This window comes from Stylophora pistillata, chromosome 4 (assembly GCF_964205215.1).
Source record: "Stylophora pistillata chromosome 4, jaStyPist1.2, whole genome shotgun sequence".
NCBI lineage: Eukaryota > Metazoa > Cnidaria > Anthozoa > Scleractinia > Pocilloporidae > Stylophora > Stylophora pistillata.
Genome location: NC_142522.1, coordinates 3507441 through 3520471, shown reverse-complemented (window position 1 = coordinate 3520471; position 13031 = coordinate 3507441). Strand labels below are relative to the sequence as shown.

At 40.0% G+C, this 13031-nt stretch overlaps 1 pseudogene across 1 annotated transcript; it reads right to left on the bottom strand.

Annotated features, from left to right (window-relative positions):
- Positions 1-2489: 2489 nt before the first annotated feature.
- On the bottom strand, positions 2490-12409 carry LOC148732053 (uncharacterized; annotated as a pseudogene). The gene is made up of 13 exons (XR_015999858.1): positions 12402-12409; positions 11660-11804; positions 11337-11468; positions 10441-10639; positions 10104-10208; positions 9834-9969; positions 9251-9513; positions 8815-8946; positions 8427-8549; positions 8142-8219; positions 7944-8018; positions 7677-7733; positions 2490-7320 (listed from the first exon to the last, which is right to left on the bottom strand). The product of XR_015999858.1 is annotated as an uncharacterized LOC148732053 (transcript).
- Between the last annotated feature and the right edge of the window lie 622 nt (positions 12410-13031).

The following is a 13031-nucleotide window of genomic DNA, read 5'->3' as shown; positions in this document are numbered from 1 at the left end:
AAAGTATTTCTTGTTATTTTGTTACGTTTAAGTCTGAATAGCGACCCGTTGAAGTAAAGTACTTCGCGTCCCTTTCGCAGGGGTAAAATAAAGGTCAACTTCAGTGGCCTATGAACAGGTCTGCCATATATACTTACAAATGGTAATGTACATCAACTTAAAGCTTTATCCTTGTATTTTAATCCTCCAGTACTCTATCCTGGCCCACCATAAGCGGCGCGTCCAGGTTTACAAGAGTTTGGGCTATTTTGTCAAAAATGCAATGCGAACCGCTGAACACCTGTCACGACCCATTCAAAGGCCATTAAAAGGTCTTGTATGATATATTTACAGACCAAAATATATATCATCTTAAAGCTTTATCTTTGTAGTCTAAGTCCTCTAAGTTTCTTTCTTGGCCCGCCGTAGGCGGCGGGTCCAGTTCTAAAAGAGTTTGGGTAAAAAATGACAACAAAGGTAACGCGACCCTTTATATGACTGTCACACAAGAGGTCGAGGCCAATCTTTTAATTTGGCCAGGAATGTACCAAATACCCAACCTTTTGCGTGACAGCCGTTCAACGGATCGCATTACATTTTTTGTCATTTTAGCGGTTTACCTTTTACTCTGGAGGTACTTAAAGCGGATAGCTCAGAATATAGGGTCTATAAGGTCTAGGTTTTGGAGCTTGAGTAGTGAAATCAGTCGCTGATCGTGCCTTTTACAAAACATGTGACAATGTAGTGAGGATGTCAGTGGAAATGTGGCTTTCACGGCTAACGGTTACCATAGTTAGTAGAGGGGACTGGTTAGGAATCGCGGCAAACCTCTGTCGGATAGGTTATTGTTCGTTTTTATCGAGGTCACGTGACAATGACCCTGCACACATAAATCCAAAATGGCGCCGCTGGCTTGTTTCTACAGTCACGTAGCGTTTAAGGCTTTGGATTTTCTCCGTGATCGAGCGACGTCTTACCTTCAAAATATAGCTAAAAACATTAATCAAGTCAGTGGACATAATGCCATGTTTAGTATTTGGCTCTGGAACGTGCAGAAGAAGTAAAGGAATTGGAATCTGGAAGCTACCGGCGCCGCGAAACGCAGACTACAAGAAGTGACGAGAAGACTGGCTGAAAAGAAATAAGTTACTCTACTAACTATGCGGTTACATTTTTTGGCCATTTTACATGGATAAATCTAATTTTTTTACGGTTACATTATTTTTTGGACTCATGGTTAAAAGTTGTCAATTTTTACGCCTAATGGCTAATTTTTGCCATTTTACGGGTTATAGTTAACCCCATTAAGAACCACTTAACAATTGGTTCAGGCTTTAGCGTGCACTATCGAGTTATGGAGCACGCAGGAAGTTTGGAGAGCACGAAAGAAGCGTAAGAGTTGCCCGAGGCAATAGCCGAGGGCAACTCTAGCTTCTTGAGTGCTCTCAAAACTTCCCACGTCCTCCATAACTCGATAGTGCGTAGCTGAAAGCATGAACCAATTGTTTTAGAACATACCCGGTGGAATTGTGCATCAAATCCGAAGCGAAAAACGGACAGCAATATCAATTGAAGCGAATGGTGACGGCGCTGATGCCGAGTCTCCTTTTCCGTTAATTTTCTCTTTTTCTCTAGCCAAGGGAAAAGGTCGAAAAATTGTCTTCGTTTTTGGACTAATAGGCCGAGTCTCTGTTTGTATCAATTATTGTCGCGAAATATATTATTTTTCCCCGCGCTAGAAATGGCCGCTCGCGCGAAAAATAAAAAATTTCCGGCCAAGCGATTTGCTCGCGCTATCAGCGTGCACTATCGGAATTTTGAGCACGCTTACGTGTACTGAATTTGATTGCGTGGCTCTGCTAGCTATGTTCTAATAAGATCTAGCACCTGGGCAGGGAATTAGAACGTGATTTTGGCCCAGGGGGGCTGGAACCAGTCTTCAAAAGTTAGAATTCCTGAAGGGAGGCGATGTTGAAGCTTTGAATTGATCGATGCATAATTTTTTCTTATGGCATAATACTTTCAGTATCCCTCTACCTAACGATGTCATTTGTTTGATAATAATCACCGAGAAAAATCGTGCCACAGTGTCTTCTTTCATTCACGACTGAGTCTAATGATTTTCCGCTAAATTTAGTTAACATATGGGGGGAGGGGAGGGGGGTCGGGGTCGAGTCCTCCTAAAGTTGTCTCTGCTTTTCAGTGAAACACTCTTCTAAGGTAACATATTCAATATTTATCTAATAAACAAGTTTTTGAAAGTGTTTTATAACGGTAGGTCGAATGTTCTTTGCCGACGACGTTGAAGACGGGAAGTACGAAGTAAGCTCTTAAACTATGTAGATCACTTCGGTTCTATTTGTCTTGTGCTCATATTAGAGGCCAGGCCAGGGTTATGGCACCAATAGAACCGTGCTTTGGAGAAACGACTAAGTAAGGAACACGGAAGGGTGAGGAATTCATTCTGTCAACCATAATTCGAAATGACCCTCTTTTGCACTTCTTTTTATTAGTTGACTTAAAAAGTGAAACTTTGCTGTAAATTCAGTTCAAAAGTTTTAAACATGCAACTGCTGAAAAGATTAATGAGTCTCAAATAGCTAGCTTAAATTGCTTGTTTCATAATTTCTTTCTTTAGATAATTTCAGTGCGTTATATACACAATATTATTTACTGACTTCAGTACTATACCAATATTTCCTAGCCGAGCGATTTGCAAGGTCATGTTCAGTAACTAATATTTCATGGTCCTAACAATCGCAATTCTTTGGAAAGCTGTGACAAAAGTACCGAAATAGATATGGTAACATGATTGAGAAAAGGAGCCCAAGTTATACACTTCTAATAAAGCCCAAGATTTCCTTTTATTTTGCCAAACGTTGGTCTCAGCTAGTTCTTTTCGTCACGCACTTTCCATGAAAATTATATAAACATATTTACAATGTATGCTTCTTGATTTGTTACATATTTTTTAGCAGGTTTGAATAGAGTCTCGCGAACTATTCATGCTTTCTGAGGAAGCCGTAAGAAAAACTTTAGGAATCTTTACTTTACGATGATCTCCGTGTTTTTCAGGCATGTTTCTACCATCTTGCTCGTCTTCCGATTCCATTGCTTTTAAATGAAATTGCTCCAGAATTTCAGCGGGCAGGGCTTTATACACGTGCACTTTTTTCACTCGCACCATCCCTCTTGACTTAAAGAACAGAAATACTACGTAGGCAAGAGCCGATATGATCAAAATCGACAAGGCAGTCGACAGAATGAAGTAAATCGTCTCCAATATCATATCTCGTATGGCGTCTACAAACCGTTTTGATTCGCGCTTAAGTCTTTGGCGGTAAGCGTCACTATCGTAATCCTCATAAGGTGTTCCTTCCAGCGTCGGGATGATACAAGACTGGAAGTTAAAATTCAAAACAGATGCTTGTTCCCCTCTGCATTTCTTTGTATCGTTCTCCAGGGAACAGAGCTGTCTGTTAAGTCGTTCCATACGATCTAACTGTTCTTTGTTGAGTTTCAGGATCATGCCATTGTATTCAGTGATGGAAGCACTGATGGATTCCTTGTACTGATCCAGTGCATTGCTATTGATGAAATCAACCTGATCTTCTATAGCGAGGTTCGTGAAGCGGAGATCTGTGTCCAGACGAGAAGCTATCACGTCGTACCCACCAAGTTCTTCAATAACGGTCACATTCATAACACTGTAAAGCAAAGCAACGGTAAGGTATAGCGTCGTAAGAGACGCTGCGATTATCATGCTCAACGGGAGTAGATTTGTGCGCATGAGACGTTTCTGAAGACTCTTGCAGAGTGATATAAACCTCGAAAACGTCTCAGCGAGGAAGTCTAACGTCCTTCGAAGAAGTTTTTCTGCTCTTTCCTTGACGTTGGGTGATTTGTCGTCAAATTCATCCTCATCATGGTCCACAATCTCATCAAATCCTTCGATTAATTTAAAAGCAGTGTGGTAGGTCCTCGATCCCCGATAAATGAAGAGAAGAATATCGAGCATAAAGAGCACGCCTAAAACGGCCTTTCTAGTTGTAATGAAAACTTCTACGTCGTAAATGTTGGTAGTATTTTTTATCTTTGCTTGCCTTTCAATTAATTCTTCCTTTTGATCGTCGACCATTTCCTCCATAATATCTCCTTTTTCGATGTTGTAGAAGGTTCCTCCTTTCGCAGACTTGATGATGGATGACTCGCTCGATTTTGAAACGTTTGAAATTGTGTCTAGACCATAAATATCTTCGTAGACTATGCGTTCGGAGAAGAATTCGACGTCTGTTTTGCCTTTGTCTGAATCTACTACGGAGTCATTCGAAGCAAAGAAGTCACTGATGTTCCTTCCAAAACACTCGGCTTTGCCTTTTGCCCACTCCTCACCCTCGTTGGTCAACTTACGTATACCTTTCTGTACTTGTTTCTTTGCGGATTTCAGCATGTACCTCAGAGGGCACATGAGTATGGTGCTAAGTGGATGTTCAGGCGACTTGCCGGTCTTCAGGACCTCGGTAAAGTCCCCTAGGCCTTGTTTTGCATATTCTAGCTCGGAAATGATGTTATTCTCCGCTTGTATGAGTTTTTCTTGATCTACAACCCCAACGTAATCAAGAAATCCAGTGAGAGAACTATCCGCTAGGCTCCGTTTTCTTCTGGTGGAATACCCATTATTGCTTTTCTTATTGGGCCTTGCAGTGTCATTCTTTTCGTTAACGCTGAATTTTTCATCTTTTGGGTGATAGAAAGGTCGCGTTACGTCACCATTAACCGAGATTTCTCTCCTCTTTCGAGATGTTGACAACTTTATTTCATATGCTCCTTTCGGCAAGGCAAACCAGCCATTGTTGAAAACCCTTCTGGCGTAGTTCCGCAAACTCTCCTTGACCTCCTGTAGTTGTCTCTTGGTGCTCCCTCGAAAGTGATTTATTCGCTCGTCAATGCCTCTCTTTAATTTGTAAACATTTTCTTCTACTTTGCTGACAATTTTCTTACTTAATTTATTGAACATTTTCAGGTGGTTTTCTTGTATCAGACAAGTGCTGTTGAACCTCAGCCATTGCAGTTGTAGTCCAATGAAGTAGTCGCAAGATCTTTGTATGTCTTCGCTAGAGTCAAGAAGACGTTTGATTTCTCTTTCACGATGTTGATCCATTCGTAAAGCAATAGTATTACTCTCTTCAATCCTGTCCTGCACAAAGTTTTGAAATTCTTGAATTATTTTCATATTGTTGGCGTGAAGAAGCGTCAAAATGGCGAGGGCCATCGAAAACGTGAACACCAAACTATAGAGAATTCTAAATACAACAAAGAAGGCGACCAAGATAAGATGCCTTCGTTTGAGTCTGTTTTCGTCTTTTGGCGGAGTAGTCTCCCCCCCAGCCTCAGCTTTACCAACAGATACTTTCTTGTTCTTGATAAATTTCCACCCATAGTGATTTCTATCCGTTGAGATGTGTTCGTGTTTTTGAGTGACCTGTGCGTAGATTACCAAACCAACCAAAGAAACAAGCACACAACCCGTAACAGCAAAGAGTGGCATCAATATCATCCAAGGGTTTGGCTCTGGATCACTATGTTTCTCCACTGGTTCTCTCACTTTCCTAGCTGCTTTGTCAACTAGGGCTAAGGTCAGATCCAGTTTTTGTTTAGCGTTAGAGAAACGAAGGGTAAAAAGTCGCTCCTTATCCTGTAAACCGTTCCTTGGAACTTTTATGTCCATCTTGAATTGTATCGCTGGACAGAGTATCACCACGTCTTGTTGCATAACTCTCGAATTATCCACTTCATCGATTACTTCAAGAGTAAAGAAACCAGGACAGGTCGTCAGAAATCCACTTATCCTAGCATTCCAACTGGTGTTTGTTCGGGTTAAACTACTTTTGAATGTCTCGTCATTACGAATTGTTGCATTAGTCAGGACGTGTTTAAGAATCGATTCTTCTCCAGAAATGGTCACTGTCATCGTTGGCGATCGCTGAGGGTTCTTTAAACGATATGCAAACTCGCCCAGGGGCTGAACACCAAGATGCTCCAGTTCTGCAGGTTTCCATTCCGAAAAAGGACTACGAATGATCTTTGACCAATCAGAAAGACTCTGGCAGTTACCACTACTACTCCAAGTTCTAGTAGTAATTGAAAATGGTGTCTTGGTCTGAATGTCAATTATGCTTGCCGCGCCAGCTCTACCTAACGTCGCGTTTACTCCTTCTAAGTCAGCTACCGTGTAGTTGTAGGGTTCATCTTCAGAGATCCTCCGGGCTCTAAGATAAAGTGAATTAGGAAGATCGAAATTCACTGCGTGAGAAACCTCCAAGAAGTCTAAGTGATTAGTTCCTTGGTGCATCACTGAATTAACATCTTTTCCTGGCGTGGTTTCCAAGGTTTTTGAAATCCATTGCGAAACGAAGCGTCCACTCTTATGCTGTACTCTGTACTGCAGAGTATACAAGGTCTTTGGGACAGTACGCTGAAGGTAGCAGTTAAATTGTAACTTAAAGTTTGAAGGCTTATTCATAGTCAGTTGAAACTGGCTGGTGTCTCCTCTAGCGCATTGCTTTGGTATCTGGGTACAGTTGTGCTCCCTGTAGAAATCAGAACAGCTAGAAAGGCAGTCTTTGTAGCAACAGGAGCATGAGCTGTCTGCATGACTCACAGTCTGGTCGCAATGTAAACATTTACTTCTGCACATTTTGCAAGCTCGATATGCATGTGCACAAAACTCGGATGGAAAGCAAAACAGAGGATTTTCTTTAAATTCAGTTTTGTTTAAGCCAAACAAATCGGTAAGAATATCGGTGTAGTTTGTACAATATAGTTTGTCCAACCCTGTTTGAAGTACACAGTCTCTCTGGTTATGCTTTGGGCAGATGGTGGAAGTTTCTGCAGCTTCACAAGCGTCATTCAAAGATCTGTAATGATACAAGTCACCTGGTGCGACGTCGTCTGGGCATAGTCGTCGTGAATGGTGAAAACACTTAGCGAGATATACCTTTGTCTGCCTGTTACGCTGCAAGACATGCTGGATGGTGTAGTGATTTGGTGCTGGATACCTGCAGTAGTTGTAAAATACCTCAGAGAATCCTGGCACTCCTGAAAATTCGAGATTTTCCCCGTTGGAGTTCCCTGCATCATAATCACTGTACGTTGGAACTAGGTTGGCCTTATCAATTATCACGTCTACGTGAAAGTTTGAATTTCTATGCAGACGAGCTTGCTTTGACGAATTTTCTTGGAGGAAAAAGGTCTCACTCGTCCTGTTTAACCAGAGGCGATCTTCAAGAAGAACAAATTCGTTCGATGGTGAAAGCACAATAATTTTGCTGCCTGATTGAGCTGATAAAGGAAACAAAATATTAGTTGTTAGAATATGAATTTCAAGAAATTGGAATGCGTAATGTTCCAAAAAAATCATCAGCTGCAGACATGCTGAGAAGGATAAAAAGATGGGCTGAGTTGCTTCGTGAAGGAAATCTGCTGAGTTCTAACTGTTAAGTTAATTAAGCCGATGAAAGATGTAACGGGAATTAGTTCAATAGGCAGAAGGGAGCGAAGGAAGGTCAACGATTGACGCTAGCTATGCGTCGTCTCAACAATTGTGACAGTGTAATGCTCACTTTCAGTGCAAAAATGACCTTTTCCAACTAGAATTAAAGAGTCCGCACTAATTATATTTTGATCAACAATCTTACCTTTGTGGGTCTCTTTAGCATCAAACCTTTTGCTCAACGATAAGGGCTTGGATATATCTGTTATAGAGATTTTCAGAAAAGAAGTTGAGTCTTATTAATGGCTCATAATTCATCTATGTAACATTGTCTACCTATCCTTATCCAAGGTGCATTGCGTCAAGCAAGTCTCTCACGGCTAGAGAAAAGAAAAACGCTTTCTCAAGAAGGATATCCATACTAAAACTAGTGAAGATCAGGTAAGGTGAAAACAATAGTCAGCTCACTCACCAACGCACTTCCTGTCGAAGGTTAACCCACAGCCATAAGCTTGATATGTCGTCTTGTCGCATCTCGGGCTACACGCTGTAAGTCGGAAATCGATTAAGCTTGAGTTAGACGTTCTAAAAAACTGTGGTGCTGCGTCAGTAGGGGTAGTATTAGAAGTCAGTCGATATGTGAATGATAGGGTCTATAGCAGACACTTACCCGTACACACCCGGTCGCTTGTCCTCGTGCACGATTCTGATTGGTAGGAGTTTTCTGGACAAGGAGTGGTTCTGCAAGCTAAACCGAAATTCGATGTAAGCAGTCGTTGAACTACTAGTTTTTGAACCTGAAAAACTTCACATTTTACAATAAATAAAATTTCGTTACGTATGTAGCATATGTGAACAATCTCGGAAGAATTGTCAACTTGTTTACGAAGCTTTTGGCATTCTCAAAAGCTCATTGCACATGACTTTAAAGGGAAATAGATTCATCTGAAAATACCTTTGCACGTGATTCCATCTCCCCAGTACCCTTCATTACACGTGCACAGAAAACCGCCAATGGTATTGTTACACGTGGATCGCATATGACAATTGTCTTTTTCTTTGGTGCATTCATCTATATCTATATAAGAAGAGTAATGAAATTTGTAAAACAGAGGAAAACGAGGAAATCGAATTATAAAGAAAAATGGTTACACTTTCCCGCCTGTTCATCAAAGAGGCAAGAGAAGACAAACTATTCTCCCTTGCTTGAATGCCAGAGATAAATTATCCACTAAATCTCTCTCCCCCTAAATTAAGAAAATAAAAACTATTCAAATCTTCCAGATAACTATTAAACTCTTTTGCCACTGATATCAAGTGATATTTTGACATGGGATACACACCTTGGCAACTTCCTCCGTTCATTTCGTATCCTCTCGGACAGATGCACCCCCCTGATTGTCCGTCACAAGCAAACTGGCACGAGGCGGGGCATTTACTCAAGGATGACACCTTGTTTGAAGCTGATGGTATAGCTTCAAAGAAAGAAATAATAAGGATCACGACGGTTATCAAAGGTTGGAGAATTCCACCAGATTATAACTGACTTATTGTTTTTAATTTCAAAAATAAAAAGTTGCTTAACGACTGAGGATTCCATGCAGTCGATTTATCTGTGTTTCAAGTTTTGCTTAAGGTAAGCAGTAAATATTAGGTAATGTAAAGCATGATGGTTTTTAATCGATAAGTTTTGGAGGCGAAAAGAGCAGGATGATGCTTATTTTGTCCCCGCAGTGATCAATTTTTACTTCTCTCAAAAGTACAGTAATATAAACTTACCAAATTGTTGAAAATGGTTCATTTTTGCTCTAAATTCTTTACATAATAGCAGCTTTCCGTGGAAATCTTTATTGAAGAAGATCTTTGAGCCGTTTCCGACAAAATTTACAGGTATGCGAATGACGATTCTAGCTGAGGGTGCTTTGGTCGTTGCCAAGGCTACTGCGATTAAAGTGAGCACCAGAAAAGCTGTTCGTACTGATACCAAGCTCGACGACTGGGTAGGTGGAGTTCTTGTTCGTCGAGGAGCTTTTGAGTCATGGCTTTTCCCTGGAAGGCGTCAGTAAAAGACTCAATATTCTACTTAAAGATGAAACAATTTAATGTAATAAGAAAAAATCCAAGTCCCATCTGGGACTTGGATTTTTTTTTAATATTGTACATGACCCTGTCACTTAAGACTTGGCTAACATGTCATTCAGTTTATAACATGGTGAAGTTATGTGGTAATATGCTAGTATAGCCGACATTCACCGTCCTCTAAGCCACATGGAAAAGCAAATGTGATTGTTAACAACCTAATACTTGTGAGTCCTGTTAACATTGATCCGACGGCATGTGTAAGCAAACATCATGCTGACACTTATTTTATTTCACCTCAGAATTACCTTCTTTTTGAAGTTGTCTTACACTCTCTACAGTATCTGAGACTTCAATTTTCCCGGCTTTTCCACCATCTTCGTCAACTGGCTGTGGCACTTCGAAAGCAGCAATTTTTCCTTCAATAAAGGAAAACACTGGTTTGTGAAATAAGGTTTTATTCAAAAAGCTATTTGTTTTGAACTTTCTCCGCCATTGCTTAAAAATGCAACCCTCAAATCAGTGGAACGAAGCAATATCTACAAGAACTCACTTTCCATCCAGGGACTTCGATTTATTAATTGTCTGTAGGCTTTGCCGTCTTGTTGGTCGAACATCCTTTCTTCTTTCTTTGTAGCTTCAAAGACTGCAAGTTTTTCTTGTAAGAAGAAGGGAAAACATACGCTCATGAGGCTGAGGCTAGCTGCTGCTTATTTACCAATTTATTCATGACGTTATTCATTTCTTTTTAAATTTGACTGGTGATAGGATTACTTGTCACTTTTACTTCAAATGATTTTCCGAAGATGTCGAACTACTACGTACTATATCTAATATAGTTCTACATTCAGTCGACTCCACTGTTCATTAAGAAGAAGCAAGGTGTATACCTGCTACAACTGTTCCACGGTTTCTCATCTCAAATTCCTCACCACGTTCTTTTCCTGTCAAAGTACACTGTCGCTTTATTTTTCTCCTTTTGAACACACAAACAATGAATACGATAACAACGGCTATTAGAAAGATTCCGACCCCAGCGACAAGACCCCCTACCATTGACCAGTTTTCTGTTGTCTCATGCAAAACGAACTGCAAGAAAAAGAGAACCTGTCAGTGTTGTGACAGGTAAAATGCAAGAATGTAATCATTTTGGGGAAATATATTGACTATATTAGGCAGGGAGAAATATTTCCAAATACGGCTTTACAATTGCAAGGGGACCTGGCGCTTGCAGCAACAACCAACTCCTAGAAACAGTCGGAAATTTACATGAAAGCAGTCGTGTGAAGTAGATAGGAAATAGTTCGACATCTCGTCCACCGCATCGATCATGCTACGACTTATATATCTACAGTTTCATGAATCATTCAAATGCTCAGTGCGCTCGACAGGAATTGGAAAATTTCTAAAAAGGCCCATGTAATAAACTAAATTAATGTTAGTGTGCCTCTTGATTTGAATTCACAAAAGATCGATATGAGAGTAGTTTCCAATTGAAGATAATTTGGGATTGCTTTGGCGTCACTTTAATTCTCTTTGTTATTGGTCCAGAAAACCCAGGCGATTTCCTCAACCACTGATTGAATCATGTTCAAGACTAAAACCAACTACGACTTAGACACAAACGTTTTCCCGCGCTTTTTTTTGGAGATATACAAGTTTGGTTGGCTCCTGGTGATGTTTTCCTTTCTTCCAATTGGTTTTTGTGTTTTCTATGATTTTGGTTTTGGTGAGTCACGATACTGCAATGAAAAAGTGGTCAAATTTAAATCAATAGCTAGCTTACCACTTGTATGTTAACAATATCCTCTTTATGAAGAACATCGTACTGAATTCTTAAACGTTCCAAATCTTTGTCCTCTCCAGAAACGTAAATCTCTAAAGAAGCATTCTGACTATCTTGAAATTCTATGTCACCCTGGAATCCAAAAGTTCAGAATCTATTATGGCGCAAAAACAGTTCTCTTTGTCTGTTTGTCCTGGTATGTTTGTATGTTTTTTTTTTCGCTTTGCTTTTCTTCTGCTTTTTTCACCTCTGAAGTACCATTCTCTTTTGATAAAAGTGCTTTAATTCAATCCTTACTTTTAAAATTAGTGTAATCGACTTACCTCTAAGTTATTTCTCACGTAGAACGCTTTATGTTCGCTTACATTTACACTCGCTAGAAAGTTTTCCACTTGAATCACTTTTCCGCTTTTGGCTGAAGAGTGGTTGACTAGTGGTGCAATGGAACAGTACAGAAACAGGAACCACCTAAACGAAATCGAAACAAAATATCATGAAAACAATGATTACTAATGCTTGCCACACAAGCCTAAACCCTGCTATCAAGCCGTGATTAATAAATTGAACATTACTGAACGATGTCTACGGCTCGCAGCATGGCTGATTTACGACAGCTAAAATAAACGAAAGTCTCTACGTTTTCAATTTGAATTAAATAGACCAGTTTGTGGCTTCTTTTGGGGGTCACCAATTAAATATTTCGAGGATTAAATTCTTCGTTAGGATGCTGCGTTAACATGAGAGTACAGGCAGACGGTGTAGCCGGTCACGCGAGTCAAAAACAAAAAAACAAAAACAGAAACAAACAAACCAAAACAAAACAAAAACTTTTTGCAAATGCATTATGTCTCATATTTCAGACGGTCCCTGCAAATGTCTTGTTTTCGCCCATTTCTTTAAACTCGCGTAAAGGATTCTATTGGAAAAGAGCGAAAACTGTAGGCGCATTTTGTGCCCATATTTTCTTATCAATCCGACGAGAACAACACTGATGAACCTCCTGGCAAAGTTAACACGATCAACTGACCCTGCTTATGTACGTAATAACATTTCAGTTAACATCACCTGTTCATGATGGCCTGGAATCTCTGAAGTTGTTGTCCTGCGATCTGATGTAGTTCTGCTATTGGCAAGATACTCACCACGTAAAGAGTAATTATATCTTAAAGACTTCCGAGTGCGACACCCCTCTCAACAACTCTGACGGATGATTAGTTATACCTTGTTAGGACAACAAAATAAGGTCATTACATCATTTATCCTCAGATATTTTCGAGTAATAAATCGAGATCTTTCGTGATATCACATGCAAATTAGCGCAACCTTCTTTTAGGTTAAACATTTGGGATCTATACCTTTGATATAACATTATAATTAAATTAATTCTATCCTCGGATACCTTGAAACAAAACTGATCCTAAGTTAACATTTATCGTGAATTTGACATTACACTAGTGACGGACCTTGTACTTCCCGTCAACAGAAGGAAGTATCTTAAATAGACAGGGTTGAGGAAGTTGCCGGGGTGGAGAAATTTCAGCATGACCGGAAATGGAGATTTCTATTGTTATTGCAATCAATTTCGCGTGACATCTGCCCTCTTTAAATCTATTTCCTTTTTCGGCTTGCAAGGTTTCTTCGAATTCGTCATCTTCTCGTGACTTTATTATAACTTCCAGTTGCGGAAGACAGTAG